General features: G+C 40.0%; 1 protein-coding gene and 1 pseudogene across 1 annotated transcript in view; both read right to left on the bottom strand.

The window, feature by feature from the left end:
- The window catches only part of LOC101704620 (olfactory receptor 10J3-like), a 475,677-nt gene extending 467,242 nt beyond the window's left edge, over window positions 1-8,435 (bottom strand). Inside the window, exon 1 of the mRNA XM_087190972.1 lies at window positions 1,624-8,435. The gene's annotated coding sequence lies outside the window, so the exon portion shown is untranslated. The remainder of the gene's footprint in view (window positions 1-1,623) is intronic.
- LOC147823975 (U2 spliceosomal RNA) lies at window positions 7,427-7,641 on the bottom strand (annotated as a pseudogene).
- Window positions 8,436-21,048: the final 12,613 nt, after the last annotated feature.

Here is a 21,048-nt window from a genome sequence, read left to right as displayed (position 1 = left end):
TCCAAGGCAGGGTGGCTGAGCAAAGGGGCATCACAGAGAACAAGTTCATGGCAAACAGAAGACACCAAAAGTAAGCAAGGGAGAAGACAAGCCTCTTTCTGTTCCTCATATTGAACACAGGCTACTGGGATTAGGGTGGTGCAAAACCAATCATGGACTGATTTAGTAATCACTCACCCTTAATCCCAGCATTACACACTCTAGATTCAGCCACCTCTGAAAAAGCCATGACACCTATGACTGCATGAGGCTTTGCGGGGGACATCTGGACCCAAATCATAACAGCAGCAGCTTAAGAAAAAGGCTTACTTTCCTACAAAAAATAAGAAGACAGAAGGCCCAGGAAATGGTATTGTAGTTCTACAAAGTTTTCAATGACCCAGGTCCCTCTAACTTATGAACCAACCATTCTTATTATGTGGCTTCTATTCTCAAAGTCACAAGATAACTGATGAGATCTGCCCATCATATTTGTGTTTTTAAAACTGGGTTGGGGGTGAAAAGACTAAAGGCAAAGGATTCAGCCTGAGGATTCTGTTCCCTTTATTGGGAACCTTCCCAAAAGTCTTGCCCATCAACTTCTGCTTAAATGTCATTGGTGAGTTAATCACATAATCAAATGTAACTCTCAAAGAAGCTTGGAAAAGTAACCTGTTAGCTGTATATATCACTTGCAAGGCAGGTGCCAGAACCACTGAGCTAAATCCCCAGCCCTGTATATATCACAACCTTAAAGGGAAATGCAGCTCAGTGGTGTAGCACCTGCCTGGCAAGCGTGAGGCCCACAAGTTCAATTCCTGGTACCAAAAAGAGAGAGAGACAGAGAGAACCAAGACAACCTTGAGTAAAACTAGAGTTTATTGCAGGAAAGAATGGAAAAGTAGATACAGAGTGAGCAAAGAGCAGGTGCTGTCAGAGTTCCAGTCTGTGTGAGGTCAGTGAGCTGGGCTGTGTGATCTCATCTAAGCTCGGTGCAGAGTGCATATGAAATCGCTGAGATGGTGAAGGGTGTGTGCTGTAGCAAATGAGAAATATACAAAGTTAGGTGTGGCATCAACACCTGTGCAGCCTCAGAGAGATGGTAAGGGTTGGGCACACCTGGTCTAGGCTCAGTGGGATCCTAAAACACAGTCACTGCTGGATCCATGAGAAAGTGAACAGCATGAAGAGCCTGTACTGTCCTAGTGACATTGTGAGGGTTGTGCAGAGTTAGTGCAAACTTGGAGGGTGAATTCGTGTCTGTTTAGCCTGTTGAGATGAAATTTCACTGAAGTCTTTATCCCCACTTGGCAGCTTTTTGAAAACATCAGTTCCTAAGAACTACTCAGCAAGACCAGGGGAATACCCTTCTGTCCTGGATGGAAGCCATGCCCACCCCTGTATCTGTATAAGAGGTTGATAATCAGGGCCCACCTTCATCAGAGCAGACATTATATCTACAGGGACAGGTGACTTCTCTTGTCAGTTCCAAGTTGTATTCCACTTTGTGGTTGCCCTCCTATGGCCAAGATTCCCCAGGTTAGCAGGGTTCATACAAGACAGCAGGCAGGTTTATACACCTTGACCCAAAGCCAAAACTGCTAACAAATTACCTTGACACGTTGATTGCCTGCCTTGTCTCACCTTGGAGGCCTCCAGACTCTGCCTTCACATCATCACAAACACTTCCAATTACTGCACTGGCTTATCACGGACAGTGTTCTTGGTGTTCCATTCTTCTGTCCGTGACCTTGACTGTCTGAGTGATGCATCCTTTGAGGTGTCGCTACTTCCCTCTGAGATGTGTCCCTGCTTATCTCTGCCTCTCTTGTACAATGTATTTTATTGCCACAGAGACTTGGCTGGTGGCCCCTATGACATCATCCACCACTGTCCCTACAACAACCCTAGAACACCTCTGGGTGGCCTCTCTGAGACTGCCAGTAACAGAAGGCCCAGCACATTGCTTCATTGGACTTCTTGAGTTGCACAATGGGAGGAAATCATTACTTTGGATTTTAAAGGACAACAGAGAATTTCCACATGCGTTGAGAATGGAACTCTGTTGATCATCTAGTCCCTGCCAAGCTAATAACAGGAAGGAATAGCTAACGAGTCACATGATTGCCAAGCACTGTGGCCAATCCTTCCTGAGCTCAGTATTCCCAGCCCCCCTACACCTTGCTCAAAAAACAACTGCAACCACTATGTAAACTGTTACACTGTGGAAGTCAGCTATGTTAAGCGCCCCACCTGAAATTATTTGATTTGGGTTATAAATGTGGTAAATAGCATGTCCTCAACATCATGAGCGGCTAAGAGATGATGCTGACTCATCGATTTATCAGTTATACTTGTAGAAATAAACCTCAATGTGAATTCTTAAGAGCAAGTGCCTGAAAAAAAAATGATATTTAAGAACCCACCATATCCTACTTGTAGATGCAGTGATACATTCTTAGAAAATAAGAAAGTAATCCTGAGTTCATTTACCCAAGAGTTACCCAGAGCTGTATACTCTCAACAGACCTGCAAGACAAGATGCCACTTTCCGCTGGAATCAAATATTGAGTTTGCCTTTTCCAACTGAGGATCTTAATTTGACTTAGTTATCTTGGATGTGGGAATGCTCGTCCTTTAACAAAATCCTACTGACATAAGTTAGGAATTCACACTGGTAAAGTTACTACAAAAATCTAGACCCTGTGGTTCCCCATTTAGAATGAAGAAAAAAGCAGAAGTTATCACCCCTGAGTTTTCTATCAAATGTCCTGCATCCAAGGAATATATCTGGGCTTCTTTGGAGAGGTGGTCTGATCCCAATTTTAGGACACCATAGGAACTCAGTGTAAATTTGAAACACTATGTTACAGTTTTAAAAGGCATAGTTAACAACTGGGAAGAATATTATTCTCACTTAATCACAAAACATTTCCTCTGTTCAAGCATTCTTTGAACTCCTATTACATATAAAATCAACCCCATGATCAGAAAGACCATGCAAATTGTGCCAGATGCTAGATAAAGATGTGAGACTGTCAGCTCCTTCAACAGTTCTCTTGTTTACCTGGATGCTCAGTGAAATTGAGTCTCCTTATTGGATCCGGACTGATGCTGATGAGACACCCCAGAGCCAGGATGGGAAGCCAGGCAGAAAAATAAAACAAGTCTGAGAATTATAGGTAGGGACTAGGAATGGAGAAAGTCAATAGGGCTTAGAAGCCAGATGAGCAGACAGGAATTCAGATGTATACCAGGACTAAAGATTAAGGTTAAAAACCAAGCCAGCAATTAGAAACCAGGGACCTCACAAGCATTGGGAAAAATGTAATTCAAAGGATCAGAAATCAAGTCAAATGTCACAACAACCATTATGACAGCCTTGAAGCACCTGCTGTTAAGGGAAGGAGGTTTTTCCCTGTCCCTGTGGGAGCAGAATGAGACCATTCCAGGTTGCACAGGTTGAGGCAGAAAACCCATATCAGAATAGATAGAGTCAAGTGACAGAAGTACAGTGTTTAGAATTATCATTCTGAAGGATATATCATGGTATCTCTATATGTAACTGACAAGAGTCAGAACTGGACACCAGTAATTAGCACCCATAACACATCAGGATTTCAGAGAACACTGGCCAGGAAATCTGGCCACTAGAAGTCAGGGGTAAAATGAAAACTGACAAATTCTGCTGTGACAGTTACCTGCCTCCTGGGCAGGGACATTTTCCAGGTCCTCACACCATCTCTCTCCTGGTTCTCAAGCCCCAGGAACTCTATGCTCCCTTTCCATGGTCCATATCCTTCCTGAGAGGCACAGCACTCAGGTCTCCACATTCTTCAGTCTCCCAGGTGAAAGATGTGCCTTTCTACTTTTGGAAAACACACCACAAATGCTAAAAAGAAAGCAGCTGTATCAAAGTGCCTCTAACTAAAGAATAAATGGTGAATATTCTTAGGAGTCCTGAAGGCATTGAATTTGAAGGGAAGAACTAATACAAAAGTATCTCTAGAACCCTGCCCCTTGCACTCTAGAGGAATAGGGACTTAACTGAAAACTACCTGTTAAAAAAAAAAATTACTTAGAGGGCCCAGGATTTAGCTCAGTGGCACCACCCCTGCCTTGCAAGCACAAGGTCCTGAGTTCAATCCCCAGTACAGCAAAAAAAAAAAAAAAAAAATTACTTAGACATATGACTTGAATTACACTTCTCTAAAAAACTGTTGGCTTTCCTTCACAATAAAAAATAAGTATTAATCAAGACTTCTAAGGACTCTGTTTAAAGGCGATAACTGATTCATCTCCCCATCTCCCTTTTTTAATCAGATATGGTTCTAGGAATAAACCCAGACAATTTGAATTTTAATGATTCCCAAAAAATGATACTTGACTATATAAAAAATGCAGACATTTTGGTTTTCTAGGACAAGAGTTAAATTATTGCAGAGGCTCCACTGCACTGTGGAAAAAACATGAGCTCAATATTACTTGGGCCTGTCCCTCCTCATCCCTGTTCCTAGATGTGATACAGATTGTACAGAGTTCTTATGGAAATTAAAAATCACGCAGGTGAAGTAGCCAGCACACAAGTGTGGCACATCATTGGTGGTGATAAATAGTAGCAAATGTTAGTACTCACCCACTTATCTAAGAAATGTCCAACCATCTTTCATTGTAAACATATTTCTATGCAACTAAAAGGAGTAAGAACACAGTAGCAAAAGCATCTAGTATAGTGGTAGAAATTCCATTGTAAGAGCAGAAAACTGGGCAACAATCCCAGCCTTATTACCAGGCAGTTATACGAGTCACTGCAAGACATTTAACTTCTTGGGACCTCAGCTTCCTCTTCTCAAAAATAAAGGCGTTCAGGGCCAGGGATTTAGCTCAGTGGTTCTGCTGCCTGCCTCACAAGTGCAAAGTGCTGAGTTCGATCCCCAGTACCAAAAAAAATAAAAAATAAAAATAAATAAAGGTGTTCAACACATAATAACTTTACACTTCTAGATACAAGGTCTCTGCCACTACTTCCCAGGCAGAGAGAAGTAAATAGTTTGTCCCTGATGGGTATAGTGGTAAATCCCTGTAATCCCAACTATTTGGGAGACTGAAGCAAGAGAATAACAATTTCAAGGCCAACCTGGGCAATGTAGTGAGATCCTGTCTCAAAATAAAAAATAAAAACAGGCTAGGGATTTAGCTTAGTAGTAGGAAGCTTACCTAGCATGCATGAGCCCTGGGGTTCAATCCCCAGTACCAGAGGGGAAAAAAAGATTGTCTCTATCTGGGGACAGCCTATCCATAGATGATCAGATGTTTGCCGAATGCACCTCTGCATTCAGCCTTCCACTGTGACGGTAAATCTTGATTGTCAATTTGGCTTGAGAGATTAGTAAAGCATGTTTCTCAAGAGTGTCTGTGTGAGCCACAAGGGCATGACCTTGGGGAATATATCTAATCCCTGGCTCCTTCCTCTGGGGCTCATCCCCTGCTGTCTGCTTCCCCGATGCTATGAGTTGAGCAGCTTTCCTCCATTATGCCCTTCTGCCAAGATGTTTCTACTTTGGAGTAAGCTGACCATGTACTAAAACCTCTGAAGCTGAGACAAAATAAACCTTTCCTCCTTTAAATTTCAGATATTTTGTCCCAGCAATGGAAAGCTGACCAGTTCAGTCCCCAACTCTGCCTTATCTTAGGGCCTTGCTCAAGGGCACAAATGGACTTAGATTCTGAAGACCAGATGTAAATCTCACCATTGACACACACTCATCCTGAGATCTGGGATAATTTGCTTAACTTATCTGCACCTCAGTTTTCTCCTCTGTGAAAGTAGAAGAGTAATGTTCACCTCATTGAGTTTTTATGAGGATTAAATGAGACATGTATCTGAAAATGATTTATAGGCTCTAACAGCATTGGGCAATGTTAATATAGCAACTATGATTATTGGTGATTTACACTGCTGGAAAAGCAGTCCAAGAAGTTGGAGTCTGACTCAGGACACTTGTGGGTAGTCAACCTAGGCTCTTGAGTTGTGTGTGCCTAGAAGAATCAAGCAGAATGGCATTGGACTGAGCTGTAATCAGATATTGATTCTGGTTTTACTGAGAAAGGAGGTTTGTTTAACTTTCACTTAGAGGCAAGTGACAGGAACTGGTTTTAATGGCCAGGAAAAGTTTTAATCCCATTAGCAATACTCTACCCATGTGATCTGAGGTTTTTCTATTTCAAGAGGCAATTGCAGAATTTCAGGAGACCCACCTAACAAATCCATCAATTGCTGGAAAAAACCACAGATCTGGCCCTACAACACCCCACATGTAAGTTCTGCTGGGCTCACTGTCAGAACACCAGCCTCCTATGGTCACAAAGAAGCTGTCAGCAATGTGAGGCAGTCTAATAAGACTCGAGCATGCCACTGGGCTCCCTAACATGCCCTGAAATGCCCTGCTTGTGGTGCCATGGGACATTGTAGAATCTCTCCCAGAATTTTCTCCTCCATACCAGCCTAAATGATATTTATTAATAAAAGTTTTTAAGTAGTTACTTCAGAACATAGTCCCATGTTGAGTTTTCTATCTGAGCAGTCAGCTATGTGGATGCTTAAATTAATCTCTCTCTCTCCCTTCCCCCTCCCCCTGCCTCGGATAGGGCTGAACCTATAAAGAGAACAGTAAACAACCACTCATATTGTGTAACTGGAAACAAGTTACAATCCCTACTGCTGAAAATATCTTCCTTACCAAATTCCATGGTGCCTAAAACTCCCAGTATTAAATTCATTGCAGCTAATTTTCTCCTTCCTTCACCTCTTTCTCTCGCCCAGTGAATAAGCATGTAAAGCTTATCCACATTTCCAGCCCTGGTTCAATATCATTGCAGCCTTCATGATCCCCCGGTTGGAAGTGATCTTTCATTAAGTTCACAAGGTTTAATTTGTACCTCATTTGTGATAAATGCTGCTCTGTGTTTAGACACATGTACTCTCCCTGTCAGGTATAATCTTGAAATTCCATTCCTCAGGTTGGTCTTATTTATCTTTCTACTACTGACCCATCCCCTCAAGGAACCAGGCTCAGAGATGACACTTAGTAAAGAATCACTGTCTGACCAGTGGGTGCCCTAGGGGTGAATGGACGGTAAGACACAGCTTCATCTGGGCTGAGATCTTGCTATCCACTATTTCTGTTTGCTTTAGCAGTCACTTCATTTCTCAAGTCTCTTCCTAGAAGATAAAGCCATTGCAGAGTTATACAATGCCAGAGCTCTCCCGGCCATCAGCAGGGCTGATCCACTAAATAATCTTGCACCTCACACTGCTTCAGCAAAAAACCCAATACTACTTGCATTCAATTTATGAGCTGAATATACACTGAGGTGATGTTTTAAAAAATAAACTCAAAGGAATAGTAAGATAAGGATGAAAGAAGAATAAACACACAGAACTAAATTTTCTATGAACCCATTTACTTACAAAGTAGGTACATGAACTCAGTGTCGAGCTTCCTAGCAACCAAAGCAAAAAAAAGGTATTAAACTAAAAGCATATTGATTGCTCAGAATAGTATAGCTCTTCCTGACATTAAGATCCAAGAAAACTGATGTGGTGGATTTGGTCCTGGAAAGTTTCTACACTTGATCTTAGCCAAAAGGCCGAGAAGCGATTGGAAAGTTTCACAGAGCTGTTTTCTGCAGGGCCCTTTCACACAGAAATGTTACATTTATCTGTTGCTACACACAACCTCAACATAGAGGCCTGAAATGATAAGTTACTTATGATTATTTCACTGAGGACTGAAAGGACTCAGCTAAGCAGCTCCTGCTTAGGGTCTTTTATGAAGCTGAAGTCACATGGTGGCTGGGTCTGGAATAATCCAAAACCTAATCTGGGAATTCTCAAATAGGTGGAAGCTAGAACAGCTGGTCCTCGTCTGCTATCTCCAGGTGATCTCCCCACATGACTCTTTAGCCTGGTAGCATCAGAGGAGTGAAAATTCTTATGTGAAGGCTCCAGCTGAAAGGAAGAGCTGGGCAGCCTTTATCACCTGCTATGACCTAGCCAGCAAAGTTATATACCAGCACCTCTGCCACATACTACGTACTAGAAACAAGCCACTGAGACCAACCTATGTTCCAAGCTGATGTAAATAATTTTGATTAAAGAATGCACAGAAATATGAGAAAACATTTTAAAACCATCATTAATAACAAAATAGCAATTTGCAATTCAAAAAAGACTTCATTTGAAAGTCAAAGAAGGAACAGTCTGACTTGACCTAGGGATAAACCTGACAATATCTAGAGTTGTGCTGTCAAATATGGGATCTACTGGCATAAACAGCTATTTGAACTATTTAAAATATAAGTAATAATTGTTAGGGGCTGGGGATTTAGCTCAGTGGTTCCAGTGCCTGCCTTGCAAGCGCAAGGTCCCAAGTTAGATCCCCAGTACCAAAAAAAAAAAAAAAAAAAAGACTACATAAAAATAAACTATCTGAATGTAAAAAAAGTAATAATTGTTAAATTTTATTATTTAAAATGTAATATATAATTGCCAATTTTTTTTTTTGCAATAGCAGGGATTGAACTCAGGACCTTGCACTTGCAAGGCAGGGGTGGTGCCACTGAGCTACATATCCTGCCCTAAAATTTTTTAAATAAAAAATTTTAAATATTTCTGTTTTAATAGCCACATTTGAAATGCTTGAGAGTGGCACATGGTGAGTGACCATCAAGTTGAGTTGGAAAATTAGAGAACATTTCCATCATCATAAAAAGTTCTGTGGGACAATGCAGATCCAGAAAAACGAAAAAACAATATATCCTTCAGCTGTCCATCAAAATTGCTTCCTTTCTAGACATTGGTAGGCATCAGTCAAAAGAGATGTTCAGATTTTATGAGAAGAGTATAACTGCAGGAGCTGCCCCCAGCACTGAGGAGGAGCCTTCTGGGCCACTGTACCACCACCCTCACCTCACAGGAGGTGAGCCGCATGGGCACCAGTAGCACACACACCCTTTGAAATGAGAAGACACAAAAACAAATCTCAAAACCAGACTTCCAGATCACCTAAAGCAACCCCAAAGGGAAACGAGATGGAACAAACATACTCAACTACCTGAACTCCCTGAACTGGCAACCAAAGGGGACCTGGAAAAAATGAAATCAAAAGTAATTTCTCAGATAACAGCAGAGATTGTGCCCACAGTACAAGACATGATTAATAAATCTAGAGAGGACACAGATAAAAAAATAGAGGAGCTGAGGAACATGATGGAATCCCAACATAGGAAGCAAATGGAATCCATTAAACACATGCAAACAGATTTCCAGGAGATTAAAAATTCCACTGAAAGTTTACGCAGCAGAATGAACCAATGTGAGGACAGAATTTCAGATACAGAAGATAAGATTGCAATTAGTGACCAGGAAAAGAAAAACTGCTTTAAAATTGTAACAGACCACTAGAAATCAATCCAGCAGCTGCTAGATGATGCAAAGAATAGCATAAGACTGATCAGAGTCAATGAAGAAAGAGGAGAGAGTGCAAATTTAAAAAACTGCTCACAGAAGTGATGACAGAAAACTTCCTAAGCAGGGGAAAAGAACTTGACATACAGATAAGGGAAGCATATATGACTCCAACTAGCCTTGATTAAAAAAAAAAAAACCTACACACAGCCATATAATAGTTAAGATTCCAGAAACACAACAAAAGAACAAAATTCTACAACAGTTAGAGAAAAGAAACCAATCACAAACAAAGGAAAGCCCATCAGAATCACAGCAGACTTCTCAATGCAAACCCTCAAGGCAAGAAGAGCCTGGAGTGACGTATTTCAAGCCCCAAAGGAAAACAGTCTCCAACCCAGATTGATGTACCTTGCAAAACTATCTTACAAAATTGATGGAGAAATAACAAAGAGCATCATAACAAAGAGCATCTTAGGAACTTCATGAATACCAAACCAGCACTCCAAAACATTTTAGACAATATCCTAGGAAAAGACAATGAGGATCACAACCCCAAGAAGGCCAGCAGAATGAATCCATTGGCCATGACAAGAAATTAAACACAAAGGGGGAGAATCCAACAAAAAGAAAAAGTCATGACAATGATAAGTCAATATGTATCAATTATAACCATCAATGTTAATGGTCTCAATTCCCCAATCAAAACAAATAGACTGGCAGAATGGGTCAAGAAGCAAGATCCAATAATATGCTGCATACAAGAAACACACTTAATTCAAACTGAAACTCATAGACTGAAAGTTAAAGGGTCAAAAGCAATACTCCATGAGACAGGAACCCAAAAAAAAGCAGGAGTAGCTATCCTCTTTGCAGATCAAGTGGATTTCAAACCCACACTGATTAAGAGAGACAAAGAAGGACACTACATGCTTGTAAAGGGAACAATCCAATAGGAAGAGATGACAATCATAAATGTATATGCACCAAACACTAGTGCACCCAACTGTATAAAACAAATACTAACAGACATGAAAAGTCATATATGCACGAACACAATACTGGTAGGGAACCTCAATACCCCACTGTCACAAATAGATAGATCAACTAGACGAAAAACAAGCAACAAAATACTAGAACTCAATCAAACCCTGAACAAATGAACTTAACAGATGTTTACAGAGTCTTCCACCCCACAAAATCAGAATACACATTCTTCTCAGCTGCACATGGGTCATTCTCAAAAATAGACCACATACTCGCTCACAGAACATGTTTAAGTAAGTGTAAAGGAATTGAAGTTATTGCCTGTATATTATCAGACCATAGTGTGATGAAATTGGAGATCAATAGCAAAAGAAACCACAAGAATTTCATCAACAAATGGACATTGAACAACACACTTCTTAATAACCAATGGGTCACAGAGGAAATTAAAGAAGAAATCAGACAGTTTCTACAATTAAATGACAATCCCAATACAACATAGCGGAATCTATGGGACACAATGAAAGCAGTCTTATGAGGGAAATTCATAGCAGTGAATACTCATATTAGGAAAATAGAACGAGCCCAATTAAACAACCTGCTGCTGAACCTCAAGCTTCAAGAAAGAGAAGAGCAGGACAACCCCAAAGCTCATACAAGGAAGGAAATTATAAAGATCAGAGCAGAAATCAATTCAATGGAGACTAAGAGAATGATACAAAAAAATCAATGAAGCCAAGAGTTGGTTCTTCAAAAGAATCAACAAAATTGACAAACCCTTAGCCAACCTTATCAGAAAAAGGAAAGAAAAGGCCCAAATCCATGCAATTAGGAATGAAAAGGCTAAAATTACAACAGACCCAGGAGAAATCCAGAGGATCATCAATACCTTCTTTGAGAACCTGTATGCCAATAAGATGGAAAACACAGAAGAAAAGGACAGTTTACTAGATAAGTATGAATTACCAAAGTTGAATGAAGAAGACCTAAAAATTCTAAACAACCCAATGTCAACCAATGAAATTGAAAACATAATTAAAAACGTACCAACTCAGAAAAGCCCGGGTACTGATGGCTTCACTGCTGAATTCTACAAGACTTTTGGAGAGGAACTACTGCCACTACTGTTTAAACTCTTCAATGAAATTGAAAGGGAAGCAATACTCCAAATTCATTCCTGGAAACAAGCATCAGCTTGATCCCCAAAGCAGAGAAAGACCCAACTGAAAAAGAGAACTACAGGCCAATCTCACTAATGAATATAGATGCAAAAATCATTAATAAGATACTGGCAAATAGAATGCAGAAGATCAAGATCATATACCCTGACCAAGTGGGATTCATCCCAGGGATGCAGGGATGGTTCAACATAAGCAAATCAATAAATGCAATACACTATATCAATAGAGCCAAAGACAAAACCATATGATCATCTCAATAGATGCAGAAAAAGCATTTGATAAAATCCAACATGCATCTATGAAAAAACCCTACAAAAAATTGAAATAGACGATCTCTACCTCAATCTGATAAAAGTCATCTATGAAAAACCAACAGCCAGCATCATATTAAATCATCAAAAACTGAAATCCTTCACACCAAAATCAGGAACAAGACAAGGATGTCCACTATCACCACTCTTGTTCAATATAGTTTTGGAAACATTAGCCATGGCAATTAGACAAGAGAAAGAAATAAAAGGAATAAAGATAGGAAATGAAGAAGTCAAATTGTCATTATTTACAGATGACGTGATACTCTACACAGAAGACCCCAAGAACTCCACCAAAAGTCTTCTAGACTTAATAACCAAATTCAGTAAAGTATCTGGATACAAGGTCAACACACAAAACTCAATAGCTTTCCTCTACATGAACAACAGACTTACTGAGAAATAGGGCAAATAATTCCTTTCACAATAGCATCCAAAAAGCTGAAATACCTAGGAATCAACCTAACAAAAGAAATCAAAGACCTCTTCTCTGAAAACTATAGCACTCTGAAAAGAGATTGAAGGTGATATCAGAAAATGGAAAGACACCTCTTGCTCCTGGGTAGGAAGAATCAACATAGTGAAAAGGGCCATAATTGCAAAACTGCTACATAGATTCAATGCAATCCCAATTGAAATTGCAGCCGTATATTTCATGCACCTCAAGAAAACAATCCAAAAATTTATTTGGAACAAGAGGCCTAGAATAGCAAGAGCAATTCTAGGCAACAGAGACATGGCAGGGGGTATCACAACCCCCAACCTGAAACTATACTACAAAGCTACTGTGATAAAAACAGCATGGTACTGGCAAAGAAACAGACCTGAGGACCAGTGGAACAGATTAGAAGATGTAGAAACAACTCCAGACACATTCAGCCACCTCATCTTCAACAAAGGACCCAAACACCCTCACTGGAGGAAAGATAGCCTCTTTAATAAATGGTGTTGGAAAAATTGGGTTACAACCTGCCAAAGATTAAAACTAGACCTATATCTCTCACTATACACTAAACTAAAATCAAAATGGATTAAAGATCTAAATATTAAAATAGAAACGCTGAACCAGCTGGAACAGAGGTTAGGTAGAACTCTTGAAGACATTGGGGTAGGAAAAGATTTTATGAACAAAACCTCAGTTGCCCGTGAACTAGCACAAACAATCAACAAGTGGGATCTCTTCTTATTAAAAAGCTTCTGCACAGTAAGAGAAACCACCAACAGTGTGAAAAGACAACCCACAATGTGGGAAAAAATTTTTACCAGCTATTCCTCAGACAAAGGTCTACAATCTAGACTATACAAAGAACTTTTAAAAACCAGACTTCTCAAATTTAAAGACCCAATCCAAAAATGGGCATCTGAAATGAACAGACGTTTCTCAGACAAAGAATTAGAAATAGCAAATAAACATATGAAAAAATGTTCAACATCACTGGTCATTTGAGAGATGCAAATGAAAACAACACAGAGATTCCACCTCACTCCAGAAAGAATGGCTGCTATCGTGAAACCAACCAATAACAAATGCTGGTGGGGCTGTGAGGAAAAAGAAATCCTTTTCCACTGCTGGTGGGCGTGTAGACTGGTGCAACTACGGTGGAAATCAGTATGGAGATACCTCAAAGAATTAGGACTGGAAGTCCCATTTGACCCCACTATTCCCCTGCTGGGAATCTTCCCCAAAGAATTAAAACATCATACCACAGTGATATATGTGCACCCATGTTCCTAGCAGCACAATTTGTAATAGCTAAAACTTGGAAACAGCCCAATTGCCCATCAACTGGAAACTGGATAAAGAAGATGGGGGGTGGGCGGTTATAAAAGAAATGGACTACTCCGCCATAAAAAATGAGAAATTAGAGACATTTATAGCTAAATGGATGCACATTGAGGCAATACTCTCAAGTGAAATAAACAGGACACACATGTGTAAATACTGAATAGTTTCTCCAGTGTGAGAAACTGAAAGTGCAAATAAGGACTAAAAGGTATAATAGATAACATGAAATAGGAAGAAAAGCGGCAAAGGGGAAGGGGCAGGGAGAGGGGAAGAGGAAAGGAAAGAAGGAAATGGAATTAATATGAGAAAATGAAAAAATGGAAACAAAGTCTTTGTAAATAGGGAGGGATGGAGGGGTTAAAGGAAGGGCAGGGGAATGGGGAAAAAATAAGAACCAAGAGAGATTATGTAAAGGTGCAAATTTCCAATGATGAATGTCATTATATTGTATACCTAAAATGTACTAATAAAATTTCTTTAAAAAAGAATATAACTGCCTGAAATCCACACTGCTAATAAAGTATAATCCATATACCGTGAAAATCAACAAAGCAGGAGATAGGTTCATCTCCTTTAAAGAAAATGAAGGCCCCTCACCAAGACTCAAATACCTAGCCACCCTCATGTGTGTGGAGGTTTTTTGCTGAGTCCTGCTAGCAGTACCGAGATTTTTCTTCAGACACTTTCCTGAAAATTGTTTCCTCAAAAAAAAATTATGGGAGGGCTGGGGATTTAGCTCAGTGGTTTCGCCACCTGCTGCGCAAGCACAAGGACCCAAGTTCGATCCCTAGTACCAAAAAAGAAAAATTATGGGAAAGGAAGATAAAATCAAAGATAGTAAGTTTATTCCCTCACTCTTTCATTCAACCTATATTTACTGAGAAGACACAAATGCTATATGCTTTATACCTGGAAAAAAATTGAAATAGATTTTACTAATCCCTCGGGCTCCAGAAATAAACAAATGTCAATAATGCATCCAAGAAATGTCTATTTTTAAGTAGCATCCTTTTCTCGTGAAACCACCACAGAAAAATGGTTACAAAATGTACCCTGAAGTAGCTGAAAAAGTTAGGGTGATATATATAATCTCCGGATAGAAACCAATTAAATTGCAAACATTATCTGTCAAAATTGATGATTTTGGATTTCAAAAATTTGAATTCAAGCCACTCTTATTTTCCAGTAAGATAAAGAGGCCATTTCTGGTTAGTACCAATAAAATTATATCACCAGCATAGAGAATAGTTATTTTTATACTTCTTATAATAAGGGTGCATGCAGCTACATCATGCACAAATTGTTTCAAATCATTAAGATACAAATTAAAAAGAAGAATTGGAGGAAGCAGTGGAAGAACACAGTTCAGTTTTTTAAACCCTGGAATTATTACCTGATTAGTTATCAGACTATTCCCAGAAAGCGTTTGTGGTTTAAACTCAGAGGATATCTAAGCATTAGTTATCAAATCTTGCAGCCCAGCTGCACTGAATATTCTGCTTCACCCTTCTAAGCCCTCTCCACCACTGTGCACCCTATCTGTGCCCTCAGGAGGCATACTCCTAGGAGATGCATCAACCTTCCCACCCTCTTCTTTCTAGAGGAGTTCAGCCAATGGGAGGCAGTAACAGGAGATAAGAGGAAGGAAAATAGGGAGTTAAGAGTCTCTCTCCCTCCAGCTCCTTACTTTCCAGCCCACCATGCTGGTGGCATCCCTTAACCAAAGGATATAGCTCACGTTAGGCACCATTCTGCATAGAGTTACACAATCTTCCAGTAATCCTTCACCAAGCAGGCTCTCTCTGCTATTGTTAGCCAGAGGTACTACATCACCCTCTGCAGAATTTTCTCAACCCTGCCTGTATCTCTGCATATCATTCCTTTTATTGTTACTTAATTTGTATGGATTGTCTCCTGATAAATCCTAAAGACACACCAATTCATTACTAATTTTTTATGCACAAAGACCAAAGAAAGTTCAATTAATGTATAAGCAATCTTAGCGTACCTGAAAGATTTTTCCAACACATCATAAAGAGTGAAATATTGTCAATAGTCCAGCCTTGTACCTAAATTCAACCTGTTCCTCACAGAAAATATTACTCAGGAAAAAATCTGAAACTTCTTTATGAAACATATTCAAGTGAAAGGCCCAAACAAAGTGACAATTATGATTTGATAGAGAAATACTATCCCTTAAAACAAGAGGCGGGGGAGTTTAACCAGATAAATTTCATGAATAAAAAAATTATTCCCCAACTAAAGCAGAACTGGAGCAGTTCTTGTGGCAAGAATTCTGAAGCTACTTTGTAATCAACAGTGTTGCATAAGAAAGTAATACCAGTGCCCAATCAGCAGAGACTTGTTATCCCAAAGATCAATGCAGTTGTTCTTGAGTTAAAGACTCTGAGGCTGCCTGTTGCAGTGAATGAATGAATGGAAATCCTTAAAGTCAGGCGGACCTGCTTTCAAATCTCGAAGTCCAAATCATTTATTAAGCAGAAGAAATAATATTTCCAATGTAGGGGTAGTTGTGAGGACTCTATAAAAAATACAAATAAAATACCTAGCACAGTACCTGATTCATTAAAACCATGAGCAAATGGAAATAAACAGATCCAACAGAAGAAAACCAAAGACTTTCATGCCAATATCAGTGGAAAATCAGCAAGTAGATCAGGGGAGGAATAGATTGAATAAAATGTCCCCCTGTCTCCCATGGGTCATCTACATTTTGAGAACCTCAATAAGGGATGAATTCCCGTAAGGGAATTTTCTTATCCTCTTTCCTGGAAGATCTCCAACTTTTCTTCTCCTCTAGCATTTTATGTTTCAAGGTGAATTAACAGCTTTCCCAATGCACCACAGTGATCACCTCTTCCTATTGCAAACTATCTGGGAGGCCAATAAGCAATTGGAACTTCATTTGCATCCCTGCTGCCTTTCCAACTGCCCACAAGTTCCTCCAGCACCTGGTTCCAGAGAAGTATGGAGTGCAGTGTCCAATTAGATCTTCTGCTTACTATTTTAAAATCATCCCACCTAAGTGACAAAAACATCGCCTTTGCCTGGGTTGGCCACATCCAGAGCCGGAAGTAACCATCCATCATTTCCTCGCAAAATGGGTACCTTCCTTTCTTTGTCTTGGGTTACATCAGAGACATGTCTCTACCTCTACTTCTGGATAAACTTTATATTTTAACATAAAAGTAAAAGACAAAGATTCTTCAGCAAGACCATAAAGAAACAGGAGTAAAGACAAAGTATTCTGACAAGTAGGAAGAGTGTTCCAAAGATGGATATAATACACAATGTGGTAAAAGCCAAATCAAAGCAGATGTGAGGGGCCTGAAGAGAAATCAACTCAATTTCTGCCCTGTCCCTCAAGTTGTTTTATAGATCCCTACCCCTATGACCAGGGACCTAGTTTCCCTGATCCTCACAACCAAGTTTCCATTGGACTCCTCCAGAAAATGTTACATGGTGAACAGAGCAAACCCAAGTAAAAAGAGATCAACACATGGATGACACTTGCTATGTACCCAGCATCATGCAGCATATTTTTACATATTATCTCAGTTAATTGATTGTAACCCCCACAAAATAGACAATAGAATCCCCATTTCACAAGTACAGACACAAAGACTCTGAGAAGTCAGATTACTTGCCCAAAATTAACTTATAGAATTAGAATTTGCACTAGGTCTTCCTGTTCACAACCCATTTTTATTACATTCTATCACATGTTCACCAACAATTTGCCCATTCATTATTCAGCATCTTTACCTATAGCTCTGAGACCCTTGTCCTTACTTCTCTATCTTTTCTTCGTTCTTTATACAAAGTTGTCAAGGGAGAGTATCAGTAAATTTTAGCAATCTGGATAACCCATTTGTGTACAGCATCCTCTTATTCTCCCATTTATTAGACATACCTGGATGCTTAACAAGCAACACCTATATCAGCTGTTATTGCATAGTAAACCACCCCCAAAATTACTGGCTTAAAACATTTCATTATGTCACATGATTCTGTGGGTCATCTGGCTGTTCTCGCATGGGTCTTGCATGAGCTCACACACAAAGCTCCATTTGGCCGGTGGGTTACCTGGGGATAGGGTTAAATAAAGATAGCTTCAGCCAACAGGGTCTGTCTCTCTCTCCGCACAGTCTTTCATAACCTTCACAGCACAGTGATCATAGGGAAGCTTCCGGAAGGACAAGACCCAGAGTGGGAGTATTTCCATGCTTTGGCTTGCACCACATGTGCAAATGTCCTATTTACTAAAGCAACTCATACAGTCAGCCCAGAATCACTGTGGGAGGGGGCTACCCAAAGGCATGGGAACCATAGGTGAGGCTTCATTCATTGAAGATCATAATTAGAACAAAATCTTCTTTCTGGCCTCAGGAATTCATCTCTCTCCCAGTGGCAAAATATACTCACCCCTCCCCAAACCACCAAAGATCTTACCCAGTCTTGACATCAAACTATAAGTCCAGAATTTTCCTTATCTGTGGAGTCCAGACGTAGTGGAGGCTTCTTTGGTACAACTTCTTATGCACCTCCCCAGGTGTGGGTTCTCATCATTCAGTAACTGAAAAGTAAGTCATCTCCACATTCATACCTGTAGGTGAGCCTGGGTCCCAAGCCCCACACTGGGGCACCACCTGCTGCCCACTCACCCAGCCAGCCTTGCTCCGGGACCTAGACCTGCTACTTTGTTCTCCCTGACCCGGGAGAATTAGGATGAGTGACAAAGAGACACAGAGTCAGATTCACCTGCGGGCAATCAGAGGGCTTGTACCTCTAGCGGGTAGAGGAATCTAAGCCTTTGGCTCGCCTCACTTTTATTCACCCAAACACAGGCACAAGCAATCAAGGTAACACAGCATCCATCTGGTTTCCAGTATCCATTGGTACACTCTCTGGTAAACAACTCAACCTTAGCTGTCTTACATTTTCCCTAATATCCAATCACCCCTGAGTGTAGCCTTGCTCCTCTGTGCTCACAGAGGAGGCCAATTAGGCCTCAATTCTCCTCTGGTCCTCAACACATATCCATGATACAATTGTGAGACTCGCACACTCAATAGATACTCCAATTTAAAAAAGAGGAACGCAGGGAGCCATATAGTCATCACTGACCCATAGCTCTTTTGAAATCCAACCATGCCTGTGTTCAAAGCCTCCTACACTGGGTATAAGGAGTGGTCATCAACAGAGCTTGGTTTTGCTCTCTGGAAGTAGCTCTGCCCTCTGAGATGGCATTGCTTTAAGAAACAGCAGGCTGTGTTTGCATTTAAGTAACATTCTCAGCTTACTTCCTGTCTCTTTTACTCTTGAATCTCTTGTGCACCGCTTAGTCTAAACTGGTACAATTCCACTGTAAATTTTGTGGGATTTCTATGTAGCAGGTTATAGTCCACAAACCTACCTACAATTACTTTTGAGATAGGCCTATATAATGTCAGCCTAACAGAGCACTGTGGAAAAAATGCCCTTAAAATTCTTAGAAGCCCATTTGTGTATCTGAGAGAATCTAGTAGACATCATTTTAAATCCATCTGGGGTCTTAAAGTCTCATTGCCACACCTATGATTTGATTTGCACCCTGAGGCCATTTCTTACTTGGAAAATCTTCTTCTCTTTAGAGAGATTGGAAATGTGAAAGTTTTATTTCCCAACCCCAAACATTCCATATTTGCTTTGCCTTCCACTTGAAAATGGAGTCATTCATTCTTTCCTTCATCTTTGTCTTCCTACACCCTATCATATATAACTTTTGAAAAGCTAATTGACCCCTACAGCATTCTAGATGGAAATTTCCTTAAGCCAAGTCCACAGGTTCATTAAGTACATTTTCTATCTTCTAAATTTCTGGATGTGATGTGTTGCCACTTAATTCACTGCTACATGTGATTTGTCCTTTATCACCTCCAGGAGCAGTTTCTTCTCAGTTACCAAGCTCCAATGACCCTGTACTTTCTGCCCCTACAGCTTCTGCAAGACACTCAGTTCTAAGGCCAAGGCCACATAGTTTAGACTTTTGTTGCCGCAACATACCACTTCCAAGTATCAATTTTTAGATCAGATTTCCACTTGCATAAAAAAAAAAAAAAAAACTAAAAACTTGGTGACTCAACAATGTATTATTTCTCATGGTTCTGTGAGTTAGCTGGGTGATTCTTCTGCTGCTCAAGCATGGGATCACTCATAGAGCTGTGTGCATCTGAGGAGACCCTCGGGGACTTGCACCTGAGGGAACTCTCGGGGACTGGGCTCAGCTGGCCCCTCCTACTACATAACATTTAATTCTGGGCTTCTTCATAACATAGTGGTCTCCAAGTTCCAAAATGAAAAGTCTCAATGTGTGAGTGCTTATCAAACCCCTGCTTCCATCACATCTGTGTATGTTACATTAGCCAAAGTAAAGTCATGTGGCCGAGCCCAATACTGCACCAATGTGGCAGACGAATACATAAGCCACAGGGTCATTTATGTAATGATCTACTACAATGCCAAAATGTAAAAGTTTCTGTATTCTCACTCAAGTGTACAATCCAGCATCTTATTTATCTATGCAAATCTGGTACATATTTGTTTAACTGAACTGAAGACACATAGAGTTTAAGAAGCATAAGATTCAGAAAGGGTAAGACTACAACAGCACACAGTCTTGCAAATACAAAAAAAAAACTCTAAAACAAAGCTAACCAAGTTTTCTTCACCATATTTCCATGTTTTTCTGAATCAAATATCTTTTCTGGTTGAGAGTTTGTAGGAATTTAAAATAAATGACTCTGACTCTTTAACTTTGTATCCATTATGGTCATAGCAAGTTGAGAAGTAAATTCTGTATGAATTTTCAATTTTTTTTTCATCCTAAACAATTGTTTGAACATCTGAGTGATCATACAATGAAGATTCCTCTGTGTTTGCACAAGAGAAAAAGAATTAAACAGAATTACTGGCATTTCAAATCCAGTATTTGAATTTTGCTAAGATCAGATGTTAGACTTGATTTGTCTTTCCCACGTGAGAACGTAAGTATATTTAGTTTTTTCAGTAAAATAAAGAGAATTGGGAATGTGTTTATGTTAATGGCCTGAAAGGTTCTCTTCCTATCAGTCATTTTCTCCAGAAGAAGTTGGGGGTTTTCCTCAGTAGTAGTGGGTAATGAAGAATACATTTGATTGAGAGCTTTCTTTCAAGGATTGAGAGGCCATAAAAATCTGTGCCAGAAAACACATTTTTCCCTTGCTACCAAGTGTGATTCTAATAATCCAGGTATGTTTGCACTATTTTTCCCCACGCTACAGAATATCCCATCAA

The sequence above is a fragment of the Heterocephalus glaber genome, unplaced genomic scaffold (genome assembly GCF_053883595.1).
Source record: "Heterocephalus glaber isolate CG9 unplaced genomic scaffold, H.glaber_assembly_v1.0 deba00001561, whole genome shotgun sequence".
In the NCBI taxonomy this organism is placed as follows: Eukaryota; Metazoa; Chordata; class Mammalia; order Rodentia; family Bathyergidae; genus Heterocephalus; species Heterocephalus glaber.
Note: the sequence above shows the minus strand (reverse complement) of the source record. Positions and strands in the feature narration are given on the sequence as shown.